This window comes from Panthera leo, chromosome A3 (genome assembly GCF_018350215.1).
Source record: "Panthera leo isolate Ple1 chromosome A3, P.leo_Ple1_pat1.1, whole genome shotgun sequence".
Classification (NCBI taxonomy): Eukaryota; Metazoa; Chordata; class Mammalia; order Carnivora; family Felidae; genus Panthera; species Panthera leo.
In genome coordinates this window covers 66587628-66613013 of record NC_056681.1, presented here as the reverse complement: position 1 = coordinate 66613013, position 25386 = coordinate 66587628, and the positions used below count along the sequence as shown (strand labels likewise).

The following is a 25386-nucleotide window of genomic DNA, read 5'->3' as shown; positions in this document are numbered from 1 at the left end:
CCTGCAGTTCTCCTGCTTCAAACCCCCCAATTCTTTCCACTGTCCACAGCCTAACATAGTGTTGTGCGTCATCTTGGCCCTGCTACCTCCCCGGCATCACCTTGCATCAGTCACCTGTGGAAACCCACTTAGAACCCCAGAAATGGTATGAAGATTCTTTTAAACTGAAGACGTGAGATTCAACAGATGCAGAAAGAAGCCTTCTTAGAGTTTCCCTTATCTGACTAAATGCAGCAATTTCTGGGAGATAAGGATGCCACAGATTCCCTCTTCAGGGTGGCTTTTGCTCCTGGATATGAGACCAAGAGTTATTAACCTACTATGAACTCTCTTTCTAGGGGAGTTTTATGACCATGATGAAGTCAGCAAGACCACTTATACCTGCATGAACAAACATTATCACAAACTTTTTTGATCTCCCATTTGTTCTTCTAGAAACCCATTTGTCTCATCTAAAGAAGCTTATTTGTTCTTTTCATAGAGACCTTCCCCCCATTTCTTTTCCCTACTAAATTAGATATATAAACCTCTGACTTCAACCATTTATCGGGCTACTTCTTTTGTAAGCCCCCACATATATATATGAATAATTTTTTCTCCTGTTAAGCTATCTTTTGTTAGTTTAATTTGCAGCCTGCTAGCACTGAACCTAAGAGGGTAGAGGAAAAGATTTTCCTCCCTGACGTGCCCTTGATCTCTGTGCTCAACTACACTGGCTTTCTTTTAGTCTCATGACTCTTCCTTTTTCACAGACTTCTGCCTAGAATTTTTCTCTTCCAGGAATGTTTTTCCCTTTCATTGGCACCTATTTAATTATACTCATCTTTCAGAACTCAGTTCAAATAGCACCTCCTAAGGACCTTCTCTGAGCTTCCAATTTTAGGTTCTCAGGGCATCCTATATTTTTCCTTTGTAGCACTCTCATTATAGTCACAATAAAAATTTGTAGTATTATTTAATTAATGTCTTCTCCCCCCAGTGTAAGCTTCTTGGTGGTGGAGATCCTGTCTATTATTCTCATATTGTATTCTAAGTTCCTGGCACAAAGTGGGCTCTCCAGAAAAACAAACTATGGAATGAATGAATGCACGTAACTCCACATGTAACAGACTAGAACCTCCACAATACCCTTTTCAAACAAAGACATGTGGAGCCCCTACATCACAGTTCTTTGAAGGCCAGTCAGATAAGTGGGGCAAAGGAATCTCACAATAGCCAGTGCTAGTGTGGGAAAAGCTGTTACTCTATAGGGACAAATGTTCTGGTCATGGATTAGGTGACAGTTTATCTGAGAAAGGTTGACCCAGAAAACCATCCTGTAACATGCAACATGCATGAGGGAACCAGATCAAATCTAAAAATAGCTTTATTACTGGAATTGGAAACACTTCAGTGAGGACTCAGTCTCTCTGCTTGCAAACTCTACCCCTAAGGGGACTTTTACCTTTTTTATTGAACCACAGAATCCCAGGATGGTAGTGCTAAGATATAGGTCTGCTGCTCTCATTTTAAACGAGAAAATTAGGTCCAAAGAGGCTTAGCAACTTCTCCCATATCACCCAGGTAGTCGTTTGCAGAACCAGGGCTCAGACAGGGACTGTCTGCTTCTCCTTCACAGTGATGCTTGGATTTCACACCTCCTAGGTTTTAGACATCTTGGGAGGTGAAGAGCCTGCAAGATTTATGTTTTTGTGGGTCACTCGAATAGGAGACCAGGAGAGCTGGACTTATTTTCCATTTCTTGGGTCCACTGTCAAAATGAGCAAAAGTTTGGGTTAGGGGATTTCTGGCCAACCATTCAAGGTCCGGGGGAGGGATACCTGGACGGGAGTCTGGACTGTGGCAGCATGAAGGGCAGGAGCTGGGATTCTGAGGTTTGGTCTTAGATTCGCCACCTGAGAGCTTGGGCTATCTCCTGGGCAACACTCTTGTCTCTCTAAATATTTGTTAAATAGGTTAATAATACTTGTGCTTCAGGCTACTGTGAAACTCAAATATGATAACACACTAACGACATTTAGCCCAATGTCTGGCATCTGGTGGTCAATATATCCTAATTCAAACCCCTAAACATTTATGGGAGGTCTGCTTTAAAGGTAAGCAGTTGGGGAAAGTAGAGTAACTACAAGAGAGGGGAAAAGTCAGCCCTACTTCTAAATGACACACTCTCTTTAGATATGTTAATATATTTAATCCGGTTGCAGTCAAGTCCTGCCAGGCTGCTGAGCCTCTTTCAGTAATTTTGCATATCTGCTCTCTGATCCATTAGTCACAGGGTTTACAGTTCACCTTCTGGAGCAATCCTACTTCCCTCATTCCCAAATTCTCAAGTAGCTTATCCGTGTAACAACCAATCACTGACAAAGAGTACTCGTGGTTAGGAGAAGACTGAAGGGGTCCTTTTTTAAGTCTCTGTGACTATGGTATAAAAACTATTTTGAGTTGGAATGCAAATATTTTCAGTTCCTGAAATCCCTTATCTGCCTAAAAGCAGAGCCTCCCAAAAGAACTTAATAGTCATAAATCCCCTCCCCAGGTGCTACTAATCTTCCCAGAGAAGTCAGCACCATGCCCAAACAGACACTGTCGCAAAACTATCCTGAGTCCCATTCACTCCCTTAAGGGCCCATTTATTTTTTCCATACTGTGCCCTTCTCCTTCTCCCCTGATTCATCTCTTAGGATGGCATGTAATCCCCAAATTCTAATCACCCCTTTGAATCACACGGCTTTGTGAACTCCCATACACATGAGATTAAAATCATCTTTTCTCTTGCTAAGCTCTTTTGTCAGTTTGACTCACAGGTCCCAAGCTTTAAATTTAAGGGGGTAGAGGTAAAGTTTTTCTTTCCCAACAAGATCATGGGAGCACCATGTTGTTCATAAATCAAAAACAAAAACAAACAAAAAACATAAAATAAGCGTAAGAAAGTATACTTTATTCTAACTATTATAGTGTTTTTTTTTCTTTCCATCAAACATTAGATTCCTTCAAAAGCATTTTCTTTGGTGCCTCTGCTTTACTAGGGCCTGTGCACATCTGCATATTGGGTAATCCAACCCTGGGCATTGTTAGTCCTAATTTTACAAAAAGGCTAGGAGTTCAGGACACATAATTGGTAAGGAGTGGAGTGAGGATAAAGTCCCATACTGTTGAAGGAGTAAAAGCTTCTACTACACATCATTAATGAACCCTTTGGATTGTTTCAAATTTTTCTCTGTGATAAAGGGCATGAAGACAAACATCTTTAGGCATGAAGCTCTGGGCATATACGCCTCCATAGACTTCTGTAGCATAGATTTTTAGCAGTGGAATGTTAAATTCAAAGCCTATGAACACTTTTAACACCTGACTGTGTTTGAAAGTTATCTGGTGATATTTTCTCATTTCTTAAGAATCAGAAAATCTAGCACTTGAACTTGCCTTTATTTGTGGTCTTTGCTTCTACTTCCAGAGATGAAACTTTGTTCAGGGAAAATGATACAAAACTTGGAAATAAGGCAGAGATGTTTGTGTGATGTTTTAATATCATCTGAGAATGTGTCCTAATAGGCCAAACTAAGGCTCAGCTGATTTGCTGAGGAATATAACTTCATTTGAAGAACAATGATTGTTATTGTCATTTTAACAATTTCATAGTTTCCGAGGTCCTGCTCCCTCACAAGGACTCCCTAGAGTAGAGAGCAGCCCCCATATCAAGAACCTCACAGAAAACAGAAGTTTGAGATACTTTGTGCCACCCTGACCTTCTGAGTTCAGAGTTGCTTTAACCAACCAGTGAATTTTGGCCAAAATCTGGCAAATTTGGCTCATTTTCAGAGTTCTTATGCGTCAAAATCTCGTGGTCATACCTATCTATCCATTGTGGATGAGATCTGTGTGTGTGTGTGTGTGTGTGTGTGTGTGTGTGTGTGTGTGTTTTGTCTTTCAAAAGTTAGAAGCAGAAAATGTGGCTCTCTAAGTCATGTCTGTGTGCCTGTTGGAAACCGCTAGGACCTGTCTTTCGGGGGAGAGTTGAAAGGCCTGGACTGGGTCCCAGAGGTGCTGACCAGAGAGAAGTCCAGGTAGACGAAGTTGGAAGTTAAATGTTCATCTTCCAGCTTAAAGGCTGGGAGCCTGGGTAAGGCTCTGGGGAACCACTGTTGTGCTGGGAAGTCCGAGAAAAGTCTCCAAAGGTGAAGTGGAGACCTGGGCTTGCAGGCTTAGGTCAACATTTCTTTGTTTAAGGAATTCCACAGGATGGAACCATGCAAGATCCCCAGAGTGGGTGGGGAGAAAATAGTGGCCCACACTTTCTGCCTGTCTAGTTCTGCACTCTCAGAAGTGTTTACCTACACAAGTTTACTTCTGATTTTTGTTTATGGTAGGCACATGTGTTAGTGTCTGTGTTTGTTTCTGACCCATGGTTAAAGTTACAGCACTGGAGCTTGTGGTTCTTGTTTGTGCATCTGTATGTGAGGAAAACCTTTGCCCTTCCCCACAGAGGAAAAGTGATTGGCCATGTATGATGATCTGTCTGTACATCTGTGATTGGCTTTGTTGAGGGATAGTTGGTTAACAGATCACAAGAACCTGTCACTCAGACTCATAATGGGGATCTCAAGAGAAGGAAAAGAAATGTAAATAGGCATTGAGGTAACAATTAGCAGTCTGTTCTAGAAATGAATCTGGGATTTTTTAAAAAAACATTTTGTTTTTAAGTAATCTCTACACCCAACATGGTGCTCGAACTCACAACCCCAAGTTCAAGAGCCGTATGCTCTATCTACTGAGCTAGCCAGGTGCTCTAAAGCCAGTATTTTAAAAAATCAGGGATGGCAAGACATACAGACATGGAAACAATTGTCATGAAAAGAAGTTTATACTCACAGATTCCTAGAAACAGGAGGCTAGGCATGTGACATAGGGCCACATGGGGAAGCACCATGCTGATCAAGAGACAGAAGCCAGGAATACAGCCCAAAGCCTTTATTGTGGTTCATAGGAAGGAATGGGTGAGGCAGGGTAGATGTACTGAGTAAACTTAGCATTGGATGGTTTGAGTAATTTTGCTGGGCTTTGGGCTATAGTCCCTCCTTGTCTGGCACTTAGTGCTGAGGTGGTTTAGGTCAGGGGAAGTACTGGCTTGGTGTGTGAAGAGTTTGATAAAAGAGATGGTCAGGTGTAGGCTCTGGACTGGTTGCTTTGTATATCAAAGAGACTCTTAGAGAGGAGTGTTTGCTCTCTAGGGATTGGCTAGCCCTGGGAGGTGCAGTCTGTCCAGGATCAAGGCTTCAAATGCCAGAGCATTTTGATTATGAATATAGAAAATAAAGTCTACACAGTCATAAGAAAGTACTAAGGTGAACTGCTATGAAGTATTTTTAATATTTGATAAATGAATGCAAAATTATATATGGATCCACATTCACCGATACTCTCAATAGAGGTGAATCCTTGATAGGTAAGACTGATTTGACAATTTTGGCTTAACAACAGCTTTACAGCTTCAGCTTCATTTTATCCACAGTGTGGGGTGTAATATAAATGTATATCTCATCTTAGGCAAGACTTGGGTTTTTTTTTTTTTTTTCTTGTCTTGTTTTCTTTGGAAAGCTTAATTGATTTGAACTTTCTAATTTTTTGATACTGGTTTTATGGGTCAAATAAATTATCATTGTTTCACAAAATATTTAAGATTATGAGAATGCAAATATGTGCATTCAACTAAATTAAATTATAACAATAAATGTGTTAATAAGAAAGAAAAAAATGGATTTGTTCTTGTGAATTTCAGACAATGCTTCAAATCCTTCGGATTTCATTACTTCACCTTCAATGTCCTTGGAAATTTACTGTCTTTTCTTTTCTTTTCTTTCTTTCAGTAGGATCCATACCCAATGTGGGGCTTGAACTCATGACCCTGAGATCAAGAGTTGCATGCTGTACCAACTGAGCCAGCCAGGCATCCCTCTTTTTTTCACCCTGTGGAAAATTTCTGATTGTCATCTCTCTGACAAACTTTAATAGCAATGATTGTGTTATTTTATAATTGCAGCTTAAACATAATTTTCAAGATCCTTAAAAAAAAACTAAGACTTTTTTTTTTTAAGACTTTTTTTTTAAAGTAAACTCTACCTCAAACATGGGGCTCAAACTCACAACCCCAAGATCAAGACTCAACATACTCTACTGATTGAGCCAGCCATGTGCCCCACTAAGTCTTTAGATTAATATTATAGAGTATTCAGTTAATTAACGAGAAGTCTTTGGCTGCCTGAAATATTTAAAAAAAAAAATTTTTTTTTAACGTTTATTTATTTTTGAGACAGAGAGAGACAGCGCATGAACAGGGGAGGGGCAGAGAGAGAGGGAGGCACAGGATCTGAAACAGGCTCCAGGCTCTGAGCTGTCAGCACAGAGCCCGATGTGGGGCTCGAACTCACAGACCGTGAGATCATGACCTGAGCCGAAGTCGGACGCCCAACCGACCGAGCCACCCAGGCGCCCCTGAAATATTTTTTAAAAACTTGAAACTCACAGAGAAGCAGAGAGAAAAGAACTGGATCACCAAGTGTAGCTTATATCTTTTTTTTTAAGGCATCAATGAAGAGGTAAATTGATATGGTATACTTTGTCATGTAATGTAAGGTTAATCATATTTTATTTTATTTAAAAAAAAATTTTTTTTTAACGTTTTTATTTTTGAGACAGAGAGAGACAAAGCATGAACGGGGTTGGGTCAGACAGAGGGAGACACAGAATCCGAAACAGGCTCCAGGCTCTGAGCTGTCAGCACAGAGCCTGACGCGGGGCTTGAACTCACGGACCGCGAGATCATGCCCTGAGCCGAAGTCGGCCGCTTAACCGACTGAGCCACCCAGGCGCCCCAGGTTAATCATATTTTAAAGCTAAGGTTGTCATTTAACTTTTGTATATAACTGTACATGTTTAAATAAATATATATATACATACATATGAATATTAAAATGAATAAGCAATATAAATTATGTATGATGAAGAGAAGAGGTATGGTTCAAAATTGCTCTCGGAACTTTTAGTCTGGTTTTCACCAAAACTAGTAAAAAATCATTCACCATCTGTGTAACCTGCCTTGATAGCACAAATGACTTACATCAACTGAGTATTCTTCCTCAGAAGCCCATTAATTTTTGGTGCTTTTGAACCAACATCAAAAGTTCCTCACTTCTGGGGTGCCTGGGTAGCTCAGTTGGTTAAGCATCCGACTCTTGGTTTTGGCTCAGGTCAGGATCTCATGGTTCATAAGTGTGAGTCCCACATCAGGCTCTGTGCTGGTGGTGAGAGAGCAACTGGGGGAGGGCCAGAGAGAGAGGAGGAGAGAGAGAGAATCCCAAGCAGGCTCTACACTGTCAGCATGGAGCCTGACACGGGGCTCGAGCTCACAAACTATGAGATCATGACCTGAGCCAAAACCAAGAGTCAGACACTTAACCAATTGAGCCACCCAGGTGTCCATGCCCTGTTTATTTTAAAATGTTACATTGTTACCCTTATCAGCCACCTAGCCAAGATCTCAAGCACCTATGCTTCCATCCAAAATGAGGGCTCAATTTCTTCTGGTAACTCTTCCCCTCAACTTCAAAAGAAAGCCAGCAAAGTATTTTTTGCACATGAAGCTTATTTGGCACTTTTTAGATGCTGTTTGGTGGCTACCAAAAGTCTACTTACTTGCTTTATAAAAGGAAAGATGCTAGAAAATAATTAGGTATGTTTGGTAATCTCCATGTTTTTATCACTCAACTGATAGTGAGAGCTTTTGTGTTTATCAAGCTCATGATATGGGAAGAATTATCAACAAAAAAGAGATCAACTCTCCTGAGTCAATTAGGAACAGGTAAAGTGTTGCTTCAGGGACGGTTCATCTTCCAAGATGAAAAGAAGCAGATGGGTGTTTCAGGTACATAGACAGATACAATAACTCTTAACAAACTAATTTCTAGAATGCTTTCCTATGTTTAAAACACTCTTGCTAACCAGTAGCAATTGTAACACACTTTACTGGATGGATTAGAAGGACCTTGAGATTTGTCAATGCCCTCAAAAACTATGATACATTTTTACCTCAGAATCATTATGAAATGGTTATATATTCTACTCAATGGAGAAGTCTACTCTTCTTCATTCTAGTATTATTGGCTGGTTGCTGTAATAAATTAACCACTCTTTCAGTTTTGTCATTAGCAGGTGGTTTCTGCTATCCCTTCACTCTGTCTAAAGACCCTTGCTATGAGCCATAGGTCAGAAATTGAGTAAAGCTTTTAGGGGCGCCTGGGTGGCTCATTTGGCTGAGTGTCTGACTCTTGATTTTGGCTCAGGTCATGATCCAAAGGTTGTGGAGCGAGAGGGGGACAGAGGATCCAAAGCGGGCTCAGCGCTGACAGCAGAGAGCCCAATGCGGGGCTCAAACTCACAAATTGAGAGATCATGACCTGTGTCAAAGTCATATGCTTAACCAATTGAGCCACCTAGGCACCACAGAAATTCTGAGTCTTTTGAAGGAAACATTAAAAGGGTAAGTAAAGGACTCAATAGGTACTCTTAACAACTTGTCGATACTACAGGGTCAGACTCTGGGATACAGTCTTCCTAGTTTGACTTCTGGGTATCTGAAGTATCATCCACACATGAACAGGATGCATATGCAAAGATGCTGTGGGAGAGCTATGCAATATTCACCCAGTTTCATTCAATCCTTATTCCTTCCTATGCTATATATCTAGGAAACTGAATTTATCTATTGAATGAAAAATCTTCCTAATTCTGGCTCACATGGCATGGTTGGAGGCCTCTCCTGTAGGGTGTGGACTTCCTGGAACTCACTTCTGGCCATCCCCTAACCAAAGAAGAATATTCCTTCAGGAATGGTCACCCCTGGACAGCAACAGCAGCCTTAGTTTGTCTAGATCCACTCTATCAGTCAGGTTTAGAGACTGCCGGGAAATGGAACCACCCATTTATTTTAACAGACAATTTGAAATCAATGATTGTTAGCTAGTGGTAACAAGTAGTTGACAAGACAAAAAGAGAATACTAACCTATCATGGATGTAGCAACTATCAGAAACAACTGCCAGCCCTAAGGCTGAGGGAACAAATGAAAGAGGTTGGAATTGCTAAAACTTAGAACTTGGACAAGGGGTTCTGTGGAGCTGGTACTTAGCCTCTGAGGAGGGGCTGCTGCCTGAACACTCCTGGGGTCTCTGAGTAGGGTGCGGTGACGGTGTCTGCTGCTCCCTGGAAGGAGCTGCCACTGCCAGGCGCAGACTCATTGCTGGTGTGACGCTGACAGGAACAGGTAGCAAACAGGAGAAGAAGTAAACCCTGTGTCCCTAGTCCAGCCTTGCAGGCTTCCACAGTAAAGCATATTGGGGAGCAGCTAGAAAGGGAGAAAAGTGTGTATAGTCCTGGCCAGTAGCTGAGAGCTTAATAGCTTAATAACGGGCACATCTAGCTTTTCCTATTTTCTTTTTGTTTTTCCTATTTTCTTATTAATTTTCTAGTAAATGAACCAGAGGTGTTCTTTCTTTCTTTCTTCCTTTTGTTATTTCTTTCTTTCTTTTTATAAATAGTCTTCATCAATTAAAAAAATTTTTTTAATGTTTATTTATTTTTTGAAGGAGAGAGACACAGAGTATGAGCAGGGGAGGGGCAGAGAGAGGGGAGACAGAATCCGAAGCAGGCTCCACGCTCTGAGCTGTCAGCACACAGCCCGACATGGGGCTTGAACCCATGGACAGCAAGATCATGACCTGAGCCAAAGTCGGCTGCTTAATCAACTGAGTCACCCAGGCACCCCAGGTGTCATTTCCTTACACTTCTCTTATTTGCAGTTATTTTCCCCTCCAAGGGTTCAGGCTTTTGGTTTTGCTGGCATAATATTCGATTATTTTCTGTGTGCAAGGCAACTTGCCTGTTCATACTATGGAAGCTGGGCTTTTCAGTCATCAGCTACTGTGATATATCATAGCCTCCCTGTTTAGGCCCTAAGGTCTTTTTTTTTTTTTTTTAAATTTTTTTTTTTTAACGTTTATTTATTTTTGAGACAGAGAGAGACAGAGCATGAACGGGGGAGGGTCAGAGAGAGGAAGACACAGAATCTGAAACAGGCTCCAGGCTCTGAGCTGTCAGCACAGAGCCCGACGCGGGGCTCGAACTCACGGACCGCGAGATCATGACCCGAGCTGAAGTCGGCCGCTTAACTGACTGAGCCACCCAGGCGCCCCGGCCCTAAGGTCTTTAAGAGGAAGTGATGTGTGTCTCACAGTGCCTGGTATAGGGCCAGGACCAAAGAAGGGCTGATAATTTACAATGACTGGCTGACTGATGAACAATGTGTTTTTACTTAAAAAGACTCCTTCTCAGTCATCATCTCTGCTCTCCTCACACACAACTCAGCCTCTTCTCTACACTCCATATGCGGCCAGTTAAGAATGATCATCTATTTCATTTCTTGGCTGGGACAGGGGGGTCATTTGCTCAAATGATTAGGTAAAAGCTTATCTGATGTCATTAACCTTGGAAACAGGAGGGCTGCAAAGGGAAAGGAATTCTAGCAAGCTCCCTGGCGTAGGCTTGAGATAATCACTACATTGCCCGAATACCAAGAAAAATACCCAGGGGAGAATTTCCTGATGTGGGACTTCCTGTGGTCAATCCAGAGCTATGTAGCTGATTTCACCCTTACAGTACACAGTGTTCATTTCTTGCTGCACTGCAACAGCAGGGTACAATGCTTTCAGGGGGAAGTTTTATGGTGACCAGAGAGGGGACAGGAAACATCACTTACAATCATATTGAACACAACAAGATTGGGCTTCCTTAAAAACTTCTCACTAAAGGGGCACCTGGGAGGCTCAGTCGATTGAGTGACCGACTCTTGGTTTTGGCTCAGATCATGATCTCATGGTCCTGGGACTGAGCCTTGTGTCAGGCTCCACACTGGGCGAGCAGCCTGCTTGAGATTTTCTGTCTCTCTCCCTCTATCCTTCCCCAACTTGCGTGTGCGTGCATGCGCCCTCTGTCTCTCTCTCTCTTTCTCTCTCTCTCTCTCCCAAATAAACAAATAAACATTAAAAAAAAAAACAAAAAAACTTCTCACTGGAAATAACCCAAGCATCTGTCAATGATGAATGGATAAACAAAATGTACTAGATCCATATTATGAAAACTTGTCCAGCAATAAGAAGAAATAAAATACTGATTCCTGCTTTACAACATGGATGAAACTTGAAAACATTACGCTGTATGAAAGAAATCAGTCACAAAATATCATATATTGTATGATTAACGTCGAGAAAAGGAAAATCTGTTGAGACAGAAGATATGTTAGTGGTTGCCAGGGGCTGAGGGAAGGGAGGAGTGGGGAGTGACTGCTAACAGGTACAGGGGTTTCTTTTGGGGGTGATGAGAATATTCTGGAATTAGATAGTGGTGATGGTTGCACAACCTTGTAGTAAAACCCACTGAACTGTACACTAAATGGTGGATTTTATGGTACATAAATTATATCTCAGTTTTTTTGAAAGGAAAAAAAAATGATTCCGTAAAAAAAAAAAAAAAAAATCAAAGCCATTCACTATTGCTGTGAGTTTCCAAGATGACTAAGTAACTAAATGGTACAGTGGCTTTCAACATCCAGCACTTTATAGAATTTGACAATAGCAACAGATTGAAGAAGTTGACAGCAAATACGGGTTTTGCAGGCTCTTTCTGTAGAAGTTTACAGGCAGAGTTAATCTCACCCTCAAGTTGGAAGGTCTACCCAGATGATCTCAGGAACTGTGACAGTATGTCCCCTGTCCCCTAGCCAATTGTGTTATTTCTTCCCAGTAGAGATATTTATTTATTTATTTATTCATTCATTTACTTATTTATTTATTTACACTGTAAGTTATTTGATTTATTTACTGAAAGACCATGTTTCCTCCCTCTCTTGTGTCCCCCATATCTATCTATGTCCCATATGTAGAAAATGTAGACAAACTTCTTCCCCTTCTCCCTAATTATAGGAGAAAAAAAATGCAGCTCCACAAAATCCTACACTGAGTTTGATCTACTTATTTTTAAAGGGATGGAAGCAAATGCTATTTCTATCTCCTTTCAAAAGAGCAGGACGCAGGAATTCATGTCAAATACAGATAAGGAAATGCACAGTCCAGTTACCAGGAACTTTTTGCTTTTATATTCCTTAATTGGGCTGAAGTACAGAGCACTTGAACTTTCTTCTCCTCACCTTTCTACTTTTTACTGCCTTTCTCTGAATTTAATTCAGACTTCCAGAAGCTTCAGTTAGAAAGGAGCCAAGGTGATGGAGAGTCATTTGTGCCAAGCAAGGGTCATGTGCCCATCACTGGGACTCTGGATGGTTGGGTATCCCACTAGGATTAGAATAATTTGGCAGGGGGCACCTGGTTGGCTCAGTTGGTTAAGCACCCGACTTCGGCTCAGGTCATGATCTCGTGGTTCATGAGTTCAAGCCCTGCCTCAGGCTCTGCGTTAACAGCTCTGAGCCTGGAGCTTGCTTCGGATTCTGTGTCCCCCCCCTCTCTGTTCTTCCACTGCTCACATTCTGTCTCCCTCTCAAAAATAAATAAACATAAAAAAAATTAAAAAAAAAGAATAATTTGGCAGGGCTCTGAACAGTTCTCTATGCTCTGTCCCCTTTTGCTTTGATGATTAGTTATCTAACGCTGTATTACAAATCATCCCTAAGTGTATTGTCTTACAACAGTAAACATTTATTATCTCTAGCTTAGGTGGGTGGTCTGGCTTTGTTTCTCTCATAAAAGGTGGCAGAATCAGGATGTCAGTTGGGGCTGTAGTCATCTAAAGGCATGATGGGTGGAGGATTGACTTCCAGGCTGCCTCCTTTACACAGGTGGTAAGTTCATACTGGCTGTTAGCAGAAAGCCTCTATTCATCACTACAAGGACTTCTCCATAGGCTTCCTCGAGCATCTTCACAACATTGCCCCTGGCTTCCACCAGAGCAAGTGATCCAAGACAGAGCACAGGGCAGAAGCTGCAATGTCTTTTATGACTTAGCCTCAGAAGTCACATTCCATCATTTCAACAATATCCTGTTGATCACACAGGTCAGCTCATGGTGTGGGAAGGGACTATATACAAGGGTGTGAATCTCAGGAGGCAGAATCATTGTGTGGTCATTCTAGAGGCTGGCTGCCACATAAACCTTATATAAGCTAGAGGGCATTCCTCTCTATGTCCCCCAACACAAACCCCAAATCCTGGCTGGGACACCTCCAAAGAGGCATACTGCACTTCTCTGCAGCGGATCCAGGGTTTGAGTAGGGATTAGACAGAGGGAGAAAAAGCCACTGAAGATAGTCTAAGGATTTAGACTCACCCATCAGAAAAAGAAAGAAAGGACTTGGGGTGGCATCCGACTTTGGCTCAGGTCATGATTTCCTGGTTCGTGGGTTCAAGCCTCACATCAGCGTCTATGCTGACAGCTCAGAGCCTGGAGCCTGCTTCAGTTTCTGTGTGTGTTTCTCTCGCTGCCCCTCCCCTGCTTATACTCTGTCTCTCTCTCTCTCTTTCTCAAAAATAAAAAAAAAAAAAAGAAAATTAAAAAAAAAAAGAAAGGACTTGATTAGCATCTATAAATCAGAAAGGGGCTGGAAGAAAGTCCATTTTTCCAAATTACAGGAGAATAGAGAAGGGCTTCCTTTTTAAGGTCAGGAAGTTGTAGGAATAGTCAAAGCTTCCCTCCAATGAATCTCAGTACCCTGGGTGATCCAGATTGAGAAAATAGACAATACTTTCTGAGAGGAGGTCAACAAGTTCCGCACAGTTCCTCCAAACTGCTCCTTGGTAGTCTCCCTAGGTTTGAAACCCTGCCTGGAGGTGCCACACACAGTATACCTCAAGTGGCCATGAGACTTGGTCCTGTTTATGCTGGGGTCCCAGGTGGCCTTGTTAGCCTATAGCAACTAGAGATAGCTTGGCAGGTCACTCTGCAGCTATTTTCTTTCTTTGTTGTTTTGGTTGGTAGGTTTTATCCTGAGGTTTCGGGGTGGGGGAGGGGAGGTTGTCTCACTAGGCCAAACCAACTCTACAAATCTGGCTCAGATTTGAGGTGAGGGCTGGCTCTCCCTCTTCTACATAGTTCTGGCTTTGAGAGATCAGAGTTATTACTGGGAGGCATTTGTGTGTGCTTGTGTATGTATGTGTGTGCTTGTGTGTATGTGTATTAGGCCCCTGAAACTCCAGTCGTTGTTTCCAGTCTGGATATTATAGAGGAATTATTGCCAACTGAATTATACTTTGGTTGAGTATTTGTATTTATATTTAGTATAAATACATCTGATTGAAATGACTTGTGTCATGAGTAGGAATGCAAAGAAAATAAGGGGAAAATGGAAACAACTCCTCCTTTCCAAAGTTCTTGGACTTTTCTATCTCTATGATTCCAAGTTATGCTTTCTGACTTACATCCACCTGTGCCTTCTCTGTTCCCAGGACCAGGATGGAGGCACCTGTGCTACTGGCAGCCACTTGGTGTCTCTCCAGGCACAGAAGCGTGAATCTCTTGATGCTATGCTTTGGGATACCTGTGTCTGGTCCTGAATCAGGGAACTTCAGAGTCGTGGGCTAGTCATAAGAGAGTTCTGGGTTTGGCTCTGCTTCTGTCCTCAGCCCACCTGGTGAACTGGAGCAGGCCTCTCAGCTTCTCTGAGCCCCAGTTTCATCATTTGCCTCACAGGTGGCAAGACCTGTCCTGCCCTTCTCACAGGCTTGTGGGGACGACTGGCTGGGATAATGAAGGTGAAAGTAGGGTAGGTACATATGGGATCATTACTTTTATCAGGTATAAGTGAATAGGTACATGACAAGCACCACAGTGCAGTGGCCTGCTGTGTGTCACTGAGTTTGGTCATCCAGTCAGAATGGGTGCTTGTCAGTACCCTCCACCAGCCACAGTAATGGCTCCAAGTCACAGGCCATCTGGCAGGGCTGGGGCCAGATTTCATGGGGTTTGAACAGATACAGTTTGGGGATACTCTCCTTAAGGAAAAGAAAGTGAACATAGGGCTTGAGCTCTCCAAGGCTTTGGAAGGGGTTGATGCAGGTGGGGGACCCTGAAGCTTCCTTAGCTTCAAGATAATTCTGCCCTCTGGCTTCTGGTCTTGATGCAAGTCTGAGATCTGAGCATCTTTGGAAGCAGGACAAGATTCAACCACTTTTCCTCCATTGCATTTTCTGGACTGAAAACTTCAGTAGCCTTTCCAGATGCTGAAGCTAAATTCTACTGTGAAATACTCTAGCAACTCCTACCTGGCTGTTCCCTGGTTCACTCAGGGATGGCTCTTCCTATGGTCATGATCTCTACCCCCAGAGATCCTTGCCAGGCCTCAAGCACTCATTTCATAGGTGAAGAAAATGTGGCCAAGAGATGGGCAGTGATTCATCTGAGGTCACACAGCCTTTTAACGGCAGAGCTGAAAGAGGAAACTGGAGCCCTTATGTCCCATTTAGATTATCTTTTTACCATGTCCCCTTATACTCTTGACTGTCACTTAATTGTCCATCATGAATCTGCTGTCAGTGAACCAATCTGGTAGTCATTTACGATTCCAACTGGGGAGAGCCTTTGATTTGGCTAGCGTGGACTCTTGCAGCCTCATCCTGGCTCTCCCCAGGGGTCTGGCTGTACTGACAAAAGGTCAGCCCCAAACAGCTCCTTCCCTCCAAGACTTGCCCATAGGATTTGCACCTGACACACCATAGGAAGTACCCTAGCCCTGGCACCTGTCTCTTGGTATGGGCCCTGACCCATAGTTCCTGTATGTGCTTTCTACCTTTTCCTTAGAAACTGACCCTTCAGGTTGACCTTGGCTCTGATTTTGACCTTTGGTTGCTTCTAGCTCACAGACCTCTAGCAAGCAACAGCTCCAACGACACAAGCAAGAGGGGCAAAGCATGCCCTCTACCACCATGCTGCAGCCAGAGCACTGATTCAGCCCAAACAGAAATCCTAAAGGTCCACTCAGGACCCTTACACTGGAGTCCATTGGTCCACTGAAGTGGGGGAGAGTATGTATCTGTGTGTGTAAGGAGCCCACTGTTCCCTGGGCAGGCTCAGCTCTGACCCAGTTTATCCCAATGACCCTTAGACTGTAGGAGAGTCAGGGGCCTCAAGCCACACTTGTCTCTCTGGGCCTAGGGCTGACACTCAGACAGTAATGAACAGCTTCAGTTGTACTAGTGGTTAAAGTACTGAAGTACCTCCATACCAGGGGGAAAATGGCTGTAGCTCCATGTCCCCTGAGGACCCTCTGCCAATCCAGACCCCCAGGCCCCTCTGCCACATTTCCCAGGACCTTCTCAGGATCCACAAAATACAAGGTTGTCCCTTGGCCTAGTATGAGGTCTCCAGGACCATGCCCTAGTTCTAAGTCCCGTGTCTGTCCTGATGTGGGAGTATGGCCAAACTGATTCAATATTCTGAATATCATACCCTCATGAGCTGACCCTGAGCCCACTCTTCTGCTATTAAATGGGCCTCCTGAAGCCTGATTTCTGACATGAGGTTCCAGCTCCAGCTTCACTCCTGTCCCTGGTAGTGTGTGCCTGTTGACACCTTGCTCCAAGGACAGGGATCTAGACAGTCTTCCCAGGAAGGACTTTTGCAGCCCAGCCTGGTGCCGCCTGGGACCCTGCTATCAGACAGATTGGTCTGGAGCTGACTGCTGAGTGACCCCAGGTCTCTGGAACCATGCTGAAGACCCCCACCTGAGCTTTGCTACATTTCTGACACTCTGGGTTCTACAGCACCTCTGCCCCATAGGTGGTTCCAGTTCAGATCCCAGGCCTTCCCAGCCTGCCCTGTTTAATGAACTGTGCCTGACAGTGCAGTCAGACAGGTCAGGGAGGGACAAAGAGGGGCAAAGTGTGCCCTCCACCACCTTTAAATGCCCCCACCCCCACACAAATACACAAAGGCAGCCAACCAACCCCCTTCCTGTACTTTCCATTTTCACTGATGTGCACACTCAGCCTGTACTCTCGGGGCTGTGTATGTCCCTTCCTTCCTGATGCCTATTCCCCAGGGTCTGGATCCCAGCCAGTAGCCAGGCAAAAGAGCATCCGACAGACTGTGGCTGAATGTGTTGTTCCTGAAATCTACCTATTCCCCTCCCCCCTCCTCCCTTTGGGTTGTAAATGAGGCCTGAAGAGAGAAACGGAGACTTTGAGCACTAGTGGTGTACTTGAGGCATGAGTGTTGAAGATACTTAGGAGGTAGTTTTCACCTCTGAAGTCCATAAATCACACCATTCAGAGAACTGGCTGTTCTGCCCAGGTATAGAAATAGGCTTATCTGAGACCAGAGAGTAAAAAGAGGGAGATAGATAGAGAGAGAGAGAACATTTTTTCAGTACATAACCTGAGCAAGACATTTATCTAAGCATTTTGCAACCATTTTCTCATTTTTTTTTCTCCAGGAGACAGACTGCCACAGAGTTTCAGATGTGTGAGGCACCCCAGGCAGAGCTATCTGAGCCAGCATTCCTTTCAGCCTTCCTCCCTGGTGAGAGTGTTCTGATTTCATTTGGGATGGCAACGTACCCAGAGGAAAGTTTACGTATCCCAGACTGCTCTGTGACTAAGATCTGGCCAACAAGATTTAAGTGGAAGTGTTCAGGATTTAGGCTCCTTCATAGGAATGACATTCTTCTTTTTTTAATGTTTATTTATTTATTTTGAGAGAGAGAGAGCACGTTCTCAAAAGTGGGGGAAGCACAGAGAGAGAGGGAGAGAGAGGATTCCAAGAAGGCTCCACACTGTCAGCACAGAGCCCAATGCAGGGCTCAATCTCATGAACCATGAGATCATGACCTGAGTTGATATCAAGAGTCGGATGCTTAACCAACTAAGCCACCCAGGCGCGCCCCAGGAGTAGCATTCTTTTATCCCTCCCCATTCTCCTCTTGCTGCTTGGAATTCACAAGTGTTATTGGCTGGAGTTCCAGCAGTCATAGTGGACCTAGAATGGAAGCCAGGCACGGCAGAAGAGAAAGACAGAAGGAGCCTGGATCCCCATGGAGCCATCACAACAGCTGAGAACAGCCAACCTATGGACTTCTTTTATGTGAAACAATAAGAACTTGTGTATTTAAGCTATTGCAGTTTCTATTTGTTGAAGCTGAACAAAATTCCTAGGCAGGAAAAGTAGATATCCACATGCAAAAGAATGAACTGGACCCTTATCTACACCGTATATGAAAGTTAAATCAAAATGAATCAAATGTTAACATAAGAGCTATAACTATAAAAGTCTTAGAAGAAAACATAAATGGAGACTTCATGACATTGGACTTGGCAGTGCCTACTGGGCTATGACACTATAGGTATAGGCAACAAAAGAAAAGTAAACAAATTAGACTTCACCAAAATTAAAAACTACCAACTATCAACTGAGGACAAAACAACCCACAGAATGGGAGAAAATATTTGCAAATAACCTATCTGCTACGGATTAACATCAAGAGTATACAGAACTCCTAAAACTCAATAGCAAAAACCAAGCAACACAATTCAAAAATGGGCAAAGGACCTGAACAGGCATTTCTCCAATGAAGACACACAAATGGCCAATAAGCACATAGAAAGGTGTTCAACATCGTTAATCACAAGGGAAATGAAAATGAAAATCACAATGAGATATCACTTCACACCCACTAAGAGGGCTGCTTTCAGAAAAACAGAAAACAAGTGTTGGTATGGATATGGAGAAAATGGAACTTTTGTGCATTACTGGTGGGAATGTAGCAATGGAGTAGCCACTAAGGCAAACAATATGATACCAGGAAAACTGGATAACCACATGCAAAAAGACATTAACAAAACAAAAAATTAAGCATACCATTTGATTCCATAATTCCACTTTTGGCTATATATACAAAAGAACTGAAAGCAGGACTGGCAGACATATTTGTACAAGCCATATTCATAGCAGCATTATTCACAATAGCCAAAAGGTAGAAACAACCCAAATTCCGTCAATGGATGAATGGATAAACAATATTTGGCATATCCATACAATGGAATATTATTTAGCCTTACAAAGCAATGACATTTGAACACATGCAACAACATGGTTGAACCTTGAAGACATTATGCTAAGTGAAATAAGCTAGACATAGAAGGACAGGTATTGTGTGATTCCACTCAGATGCGGCACCAGAGTAGTCAGATTTGTTGATACAGCTGAGAGTGGTGGCTACCAGGGAGTTGGTGGTGGGGCAGGGGAGTAATGCATAGTTACTGTTTAAATGGCTACAGAGTTTCAACTTAGAAGGATCAAAAAGTTCTGGAGATGAATAGTGGTGATGGTTACACAACAATGTAAATATTTAAGGCCACTGAAATGTGCACTTAAAAATGATTAAAATGGCAAATTTTACTTTATATATATTTTGCCACAATAAAAATATTAAATTTAAGTAAATCAATAAACCAGGGAGTCCAAACCCCTTATTGACAGATGAACTGAAAACTTATTTGGTCTGAACCACACAACTACTGGAATAGCTAAAAGAAACAAACCTGTCCTCCCCCACCTGCTCCTAAGTCCTGCCCCAAGGCCCTTTGGTGGAATGGGTTTCATCACCTGCCCTCCCTCTGCATCCTAGAAACCCTTTTAATTCTTGATTATCCATTTGGGGTTTCCACCTTGGGGCTGAACAGTTCTCCCTTCTGCAGGGGTGGGAATAAAAAGTGGTTGTGGGATGGCGGCTAAGATCCAGCCTGAGACCCTCTTTATAGGGAGGTAAAGTTCAGGACACCTGCTCCAAGTAGGTAAGTAAAGTAGCTGTTCTTTCCTTTGAGGGGATAAGGGATTTTGTAGGAACTTCACTGGTGGTTAATAATCTCCTTGTTCTCCTCTACAGCTAGTTCTGAGATCAGAGGTCCTTCACCCTCGTTCCCTGCCCCCAACATCCCTCTCTCCTCACACACTACTCTCTGCTACCAGCTCCTGGGGCCTCTTGGGTATTTGGCTTCCTTGCTAGATTAGACATTCTCTGAGAGCAGGGATCACATCTTCTTTGTAAATGCTACTCTCCCTCGCCCCATCCCCAATTCTCCTCCAGCATCTGCCAAGCACGTATGTTACCCAGGGCCCAGCACTCAGTAGTTCCCAGAGAATTAGGTTGCTTCACGCTTACAAGCTTACATATCTTGCCAGAAGGTACATCTTGGAAACGTGCCTGATTGTTCTCTGGTAACTTTGGAGGTCCAAGAAGGCCAAATCTGGGACAGCTGGGAAGAATCTGGGTGGGGCCTGGGAGTGGACAACAGGTCAGTGTAGGGTCTGAGCCGTGGGCAATGAGTGCTTGCTACAGAGCCTGGGAGATGAGCTGGGAAACCCAATGAGGTGGTCTTGAAAGCTGTCCTCTTTCATAACGAAAGAGCCAAATGTCAAGGATAGGTTAGCAGGACTGACTCTAAAAAGGCCTGTGGTCACCTTCAGGCACAGGACTGCCTCCGTTGGTCTGGTCACATGTGGGTGGATTTCTCCAACTTTGCCCTGACTGTCCCTGTGTCCCCAAAGCCAAAAGATGATGGCAGGAGGAGGAGAATGAGGGTTTATGGAATGTGGACAAGCCCCACCAGTCACTACTTTGATCAAAGCCAGACAACCAATCTTTTTCTCCCCTTTCTGCCCTTGGACTGAGCCTCTGGGCCAGAATCAGCTTCCATTTTTAAACAGAATCAGTTTCCATTTTTAAATGTTTGGAGACTTGTAAAAATTACCCGGCTCCCACCTTTCTTTCCTTTACTCTTCCAAGGTCTTATCAAGAAAAACTGTGAAAGACTTTGAAATGGGCAAAGATCCCTGGCATCCTTTCAACAGAATGCCAGGCATCATCTAGACTGTTGCCTGGACTATAGGACCCTACCCAAGTTAGCTGATTCTACAGGGATCTGTGCCTTTTATTGGTGATGACATTGCATCTCTGTAGCAATAGAAGTTAACTTAGGCATGGCTGATGCTGAGACACGGATTCCTGTTCCAGGGATGCAAAGGAAGACGCCAGTTCTGCACCTCTCAGCAAATCCCTTCCTGCATCCCTGATGGCTATATATGTATCTACATTTTGGATTCTCCCATGAGCTGGCTATAACATCTTACTGTTTCCCTCATTAACTAGTGAGTTAAATCAAGTTGAACACGTGTGTTCATTTTACATTTGCATAAGAGTCATGATTTTACCTTTTAAGAAATTATCCTTGGGGCACCTGGGTGGCTTCGTTGGTTGAGTGTCTGACTTCAGCTCAGGTCATGATCTCACAGTTTGTGGGTTCAAGCCCTGCATGGGGCTCTCTGCTGTCAGCACAGAGCTTTGGATCTGACTCTGCTTTGGATCCTCTGTCCCTGTCTCTTTGCCCCTCCCCTGCTGGCACATTCTCTCTCAAAAATAAACATTTGAAAAAAAAAATGATCCTTGGGGCATCTGGGTGGCTCAGTAGGTTAAGCGTCCAACTCTGGCTTTCTGCTCAGGTCATGATCTCACTACTGTGTGAGTTTGAGTCGCATCAGGCTCTGTGCTGACAGTGTGGAGCCTGCTTGGGATTCTCATTCTCCCTTTCTCTCTGTCCCTTTCCCACTCACATTGTCTCTGTCTCTCTCAAAAATAACTAAACTAAAAAAAATTATCCTTTAACAGTTTCAAATACCTGCTTTGTGCTTGAGCTGAAAGAATAGAGAGGAAAGGAAAAAAAAGGAGGGCAAGGAAGTGGGCAGGGTGGAAGGAGGAGTGGGAAAAGAGAAAAAGGAAAGAAAGGATAAGCCAAGAGGAACAGGATCAAGGGCAGAGCTAGGCAGGAGAAGGAGGGGAGGGAAGAGTGACGTAACCAAGGAAGAAGCAAAAGAAAAGAATCTTCTTATCCTGCAAACACACAAATGCTCTCTGTCTTCTGGAAGGAAAAGCCTTTATTTTGAGTCAGCTGTGAGAGGCCTTCTCAGTCTCTCAGTCCGAGAGGGAAATTATTTTCTGCCTGTTGTTTCCCAGGTCACCAGTTATATTAAGCCAAGGTCCCTTGGTGGCTGCCATCTATAATTTTTCCACTCCCTACCCTTTTGAGTCAGATCGCAAAATAAGGACATTTTGAAACTTGGACTCTTGGTGATCAGAATGTGGAGAATGTGGTCCAGGACACTCTCAGGTCTCGTGGAGCTGGCCAGGGTCCTTGTTGAGAGTCCTGCTTAGATCAGCAACAGGAGGGCAAACAGAGCCACCAGGTCGCTCCCATGGGTGCTCAGACCCTTGCCTGGCCCACCGAGACCACACAGTCCTAGGCCTTCTCCAGGCAGCAGGCCATAGCTGCTTCCACAGTGCCTTGTCTGGGGTTAGATGCAGGCTCTTTGCCCTGAAATGTCTCCACTGGCCTGGCATGGATCAGAAATGTGGAGAGTCAATTGTCATCATTCTGAAAAGCCCCTTCATAATATGTCCTTCATCTATCTTTCCAAACTTATGTCCTGCCACACCTACCACACATCCTGCATGCCAGCCAGGCCAGTCTCCTTGCCACTCTCTGAACAAGTCAAATATTTTCATGCCTCTGTGTCTTTGCTCTTGTTGTTCTCTCTGCCTGGAATGCCTTTTCCCTTTCTCCTTTGCCTGGTGATGTCATACTCATGCTTTCCTCCTCTTTCCAGGCAGAGTGAATTATTTCTTCCCTTGAGTCTTCATGTGTACTTTATATACATCTGTACTTAGATGCAGCACTCATCACTCTGGTTTGTAATTATTTGCCTGTCTGCCAGTCTGTTCCTCAAGGGCAAGAACCCAGGCTTATTCATGGGCTGCCCTGGTACTTGGCTCAGTACCAGGCCAGCACATTCATTCAGTCATTTCACAAATTTATTGAGGACTGATTACGTGCCAGGCTGTTTTCTAGGTGCTGGATGGTGAACAAAACTGATAAAGTTCTCTGTTCTCATGGAGCTTAGATTCTTGCTCAGGAGGCAGACAACATACAAATAAACAAATAAATGTCAAGTAGCAATAAGTGCTAGAAGAAAATCAAGGGGGCTAAGGGCACAGACAATGATGGAGGGTGTTATTTTAGCCAGGGTGGTCAGAGAAAGGCCCTCTTGAAAAGGTCGCATTTAAATAGACACCTGAAGGAAGTGAGGGAGTGCGTCATGTTGGTATCTGGGAAATAGAATCCCAGACAGAGGGAACAGCAAGTGCAAAAGTCCTCAGATGGGAGCATGTTTGTGTGTTCAAGGACAGCAGCAAGGGCCAGAGGATGCCAGAGTAGTGAGTGATGGGAAAAGCTGTAAGACAGAGGCTCCAAGAAAGAAGAAGTAGGGGGCCAGAACTTAGAGCCTTCAGGCCAATGTAGAAACTTCAGCTTTTACTCCAGGAGACATGGGGAGCCATTGCAGTGCTGTCCCAATGTACATACATACACGGCACACTCGTCTGCTTCAATCTGCTCTCCAGCTACACTAAATCTACTCAAGTCTTCTTTGAGGAGAGGAGAGATGAACTTATATTTTAGAGCATTCATGACCTTACATGACCTCTTGGCTACTCTCTGAAGTACAGACTGTTCAGGGTGGGTGCTCAAGAAGGTGACTGATAATGTGGGACTAGATGCAAGAGTGGCCTTGGAGGACAATGTGGGCGTGTCCTTGATTGGACAGTAAGTCTGAGCATCTGCTCCCTTTAATCTATGTTCTCCTCCTCCTTCTTCCCTAGACAAGTGTCCCCATTGGTGAGGATTTTTCCGTGCCTGGGTACTGAATGAACTTGGAGAAACCAGGCAAAACTCATGAGAAATAAACAGAGACCCTGGCCTGCTAAACTGAGAGATACTAATCTTGCCTGTAAGGCTCACCCAACAAGTCACGGCTGACTTTGTGACTTGGAGGAGGAAGGCCCAATTCAGGAATTTTTTTTTTTTTTTTTTTTTTTTTAATATATGAAATTTACTGTCAAATTGGTTTCCATACAACACCCAGTGCTCATCCCAAAAGGTGCCCTCCTCAATACCCATCACCCACCCTGCCCTCCCTCCCACCCCCCATCAACCCTCAGTTTGTTCTCAGTTTTTAACAGTCTCTTATGCTTTGGCTCTCTCCCACTCTAACCTTTTTTTTTTTTTTTTTTTCCTTCCCCTCCCCCATGGGTTTCTGTTATGTTTCTCAGGATCCACATAAGAGTGAAACCATATGGTGTCTGTCTTTCTCTGTATGGCTTATTTCACTTAGCATCACACTCTCCAGTTCCATCCACGTTGCTACAAAGGGCCATATTTCATTCTTTCTCATTGCCACGTAGTATTCCATTGTGTATATAAACCACAATTTCTTTATCCATTCATCAGTTGATGGACATTTAGGCTCTTTCCATAATTTGGCTATTGTTGAGAGTGCCGCTATAAACATTGGGGTACAGGTGCCCCTATGCATCAGTACTCCTGTATCCCTTGGATAAATTCCTAGCAGTGCTATTGCTGGGTCATAGGGTAGGTCTATTTTTAATTTTCCAATTCAGGAATTAATAAAAGGCAAAGCATGGCTAGAGAAACTAGCCTTTCACAACTCCAGCACGCCTGCAGTATGACTGTTGGCTCCCAATCACCTTCAGGAGGCCATGGCAAAGGAGCTCTAATAAAAGCTTGTCTGAGAGAAGGAATGAGACTTTGACCACCTACTCCTTCCAGGCCCCTTCCCAGGCACATGTGAAATATCCTCACTGCTAAAATATCCAATGAAGGTTGAAGAGGTGCCCCCTCTACCCCTCCATGCTCTCTCTCTAATGGTGGAATTTCAGGCATCAGGGAAGGCGCTCGCGAAGGGATTTCCGGTAGCGCCTCTATTCTTATCACACACACACAAAAAAAGCATTTATTCCCACCTCCTTTCTCCCAGAGAGGAACGCGGACACTCGGGACGGGTAGAGAGAGACCCAAACTGGCAGCAGGGTTCAAGGGCGTGCCCGCCTCCGGGCGGAATCGCGGCGCCCAGAGCAGTGGAGGTCGGCGTACGGCAGAGGGCGCAGAGGAACTGCTCCGTCTGCCCGGAGCCCAGGCTCCCCGGCCCTGGAGCACCCTCCCCCCACCCGGCCGCCTCCGCGCCCCACCGCCGAATCGCTGGCTCAGCCTCCGAGCGAGTGTGGGCACCGTCAGGAAGCACCTTCCCAGGCCACCCCGCAGCTATCATCTGCCCCCTTATCCGGCCGCAGCCCATTTTCCGGTCAACCTAGTCCCTGGTCTACAGGCAGTCCCGGACGCGCCACACCCTCCACAGGCCATCCCTCTCCTCCCGCAGTTCCTTCCTTTCCAGGTGTGGCCGGTGGGGGAGGGCGGTGGTCGGGGAGGGGCGT

General features: G+C 44.1%; 1 long non-coding RNA gene across 1 annotated transcript in view; it reads right to left on the bottom strand.

The window, feature by feature from the left end:
• The window catches only part of LOC122216027, a 66031-nt gene that overhangs the window by 26329 nt on the left and 14316 nt on the right, over window positions 1-25386 (bottom strand). The window lies entirely within an intron of this gene.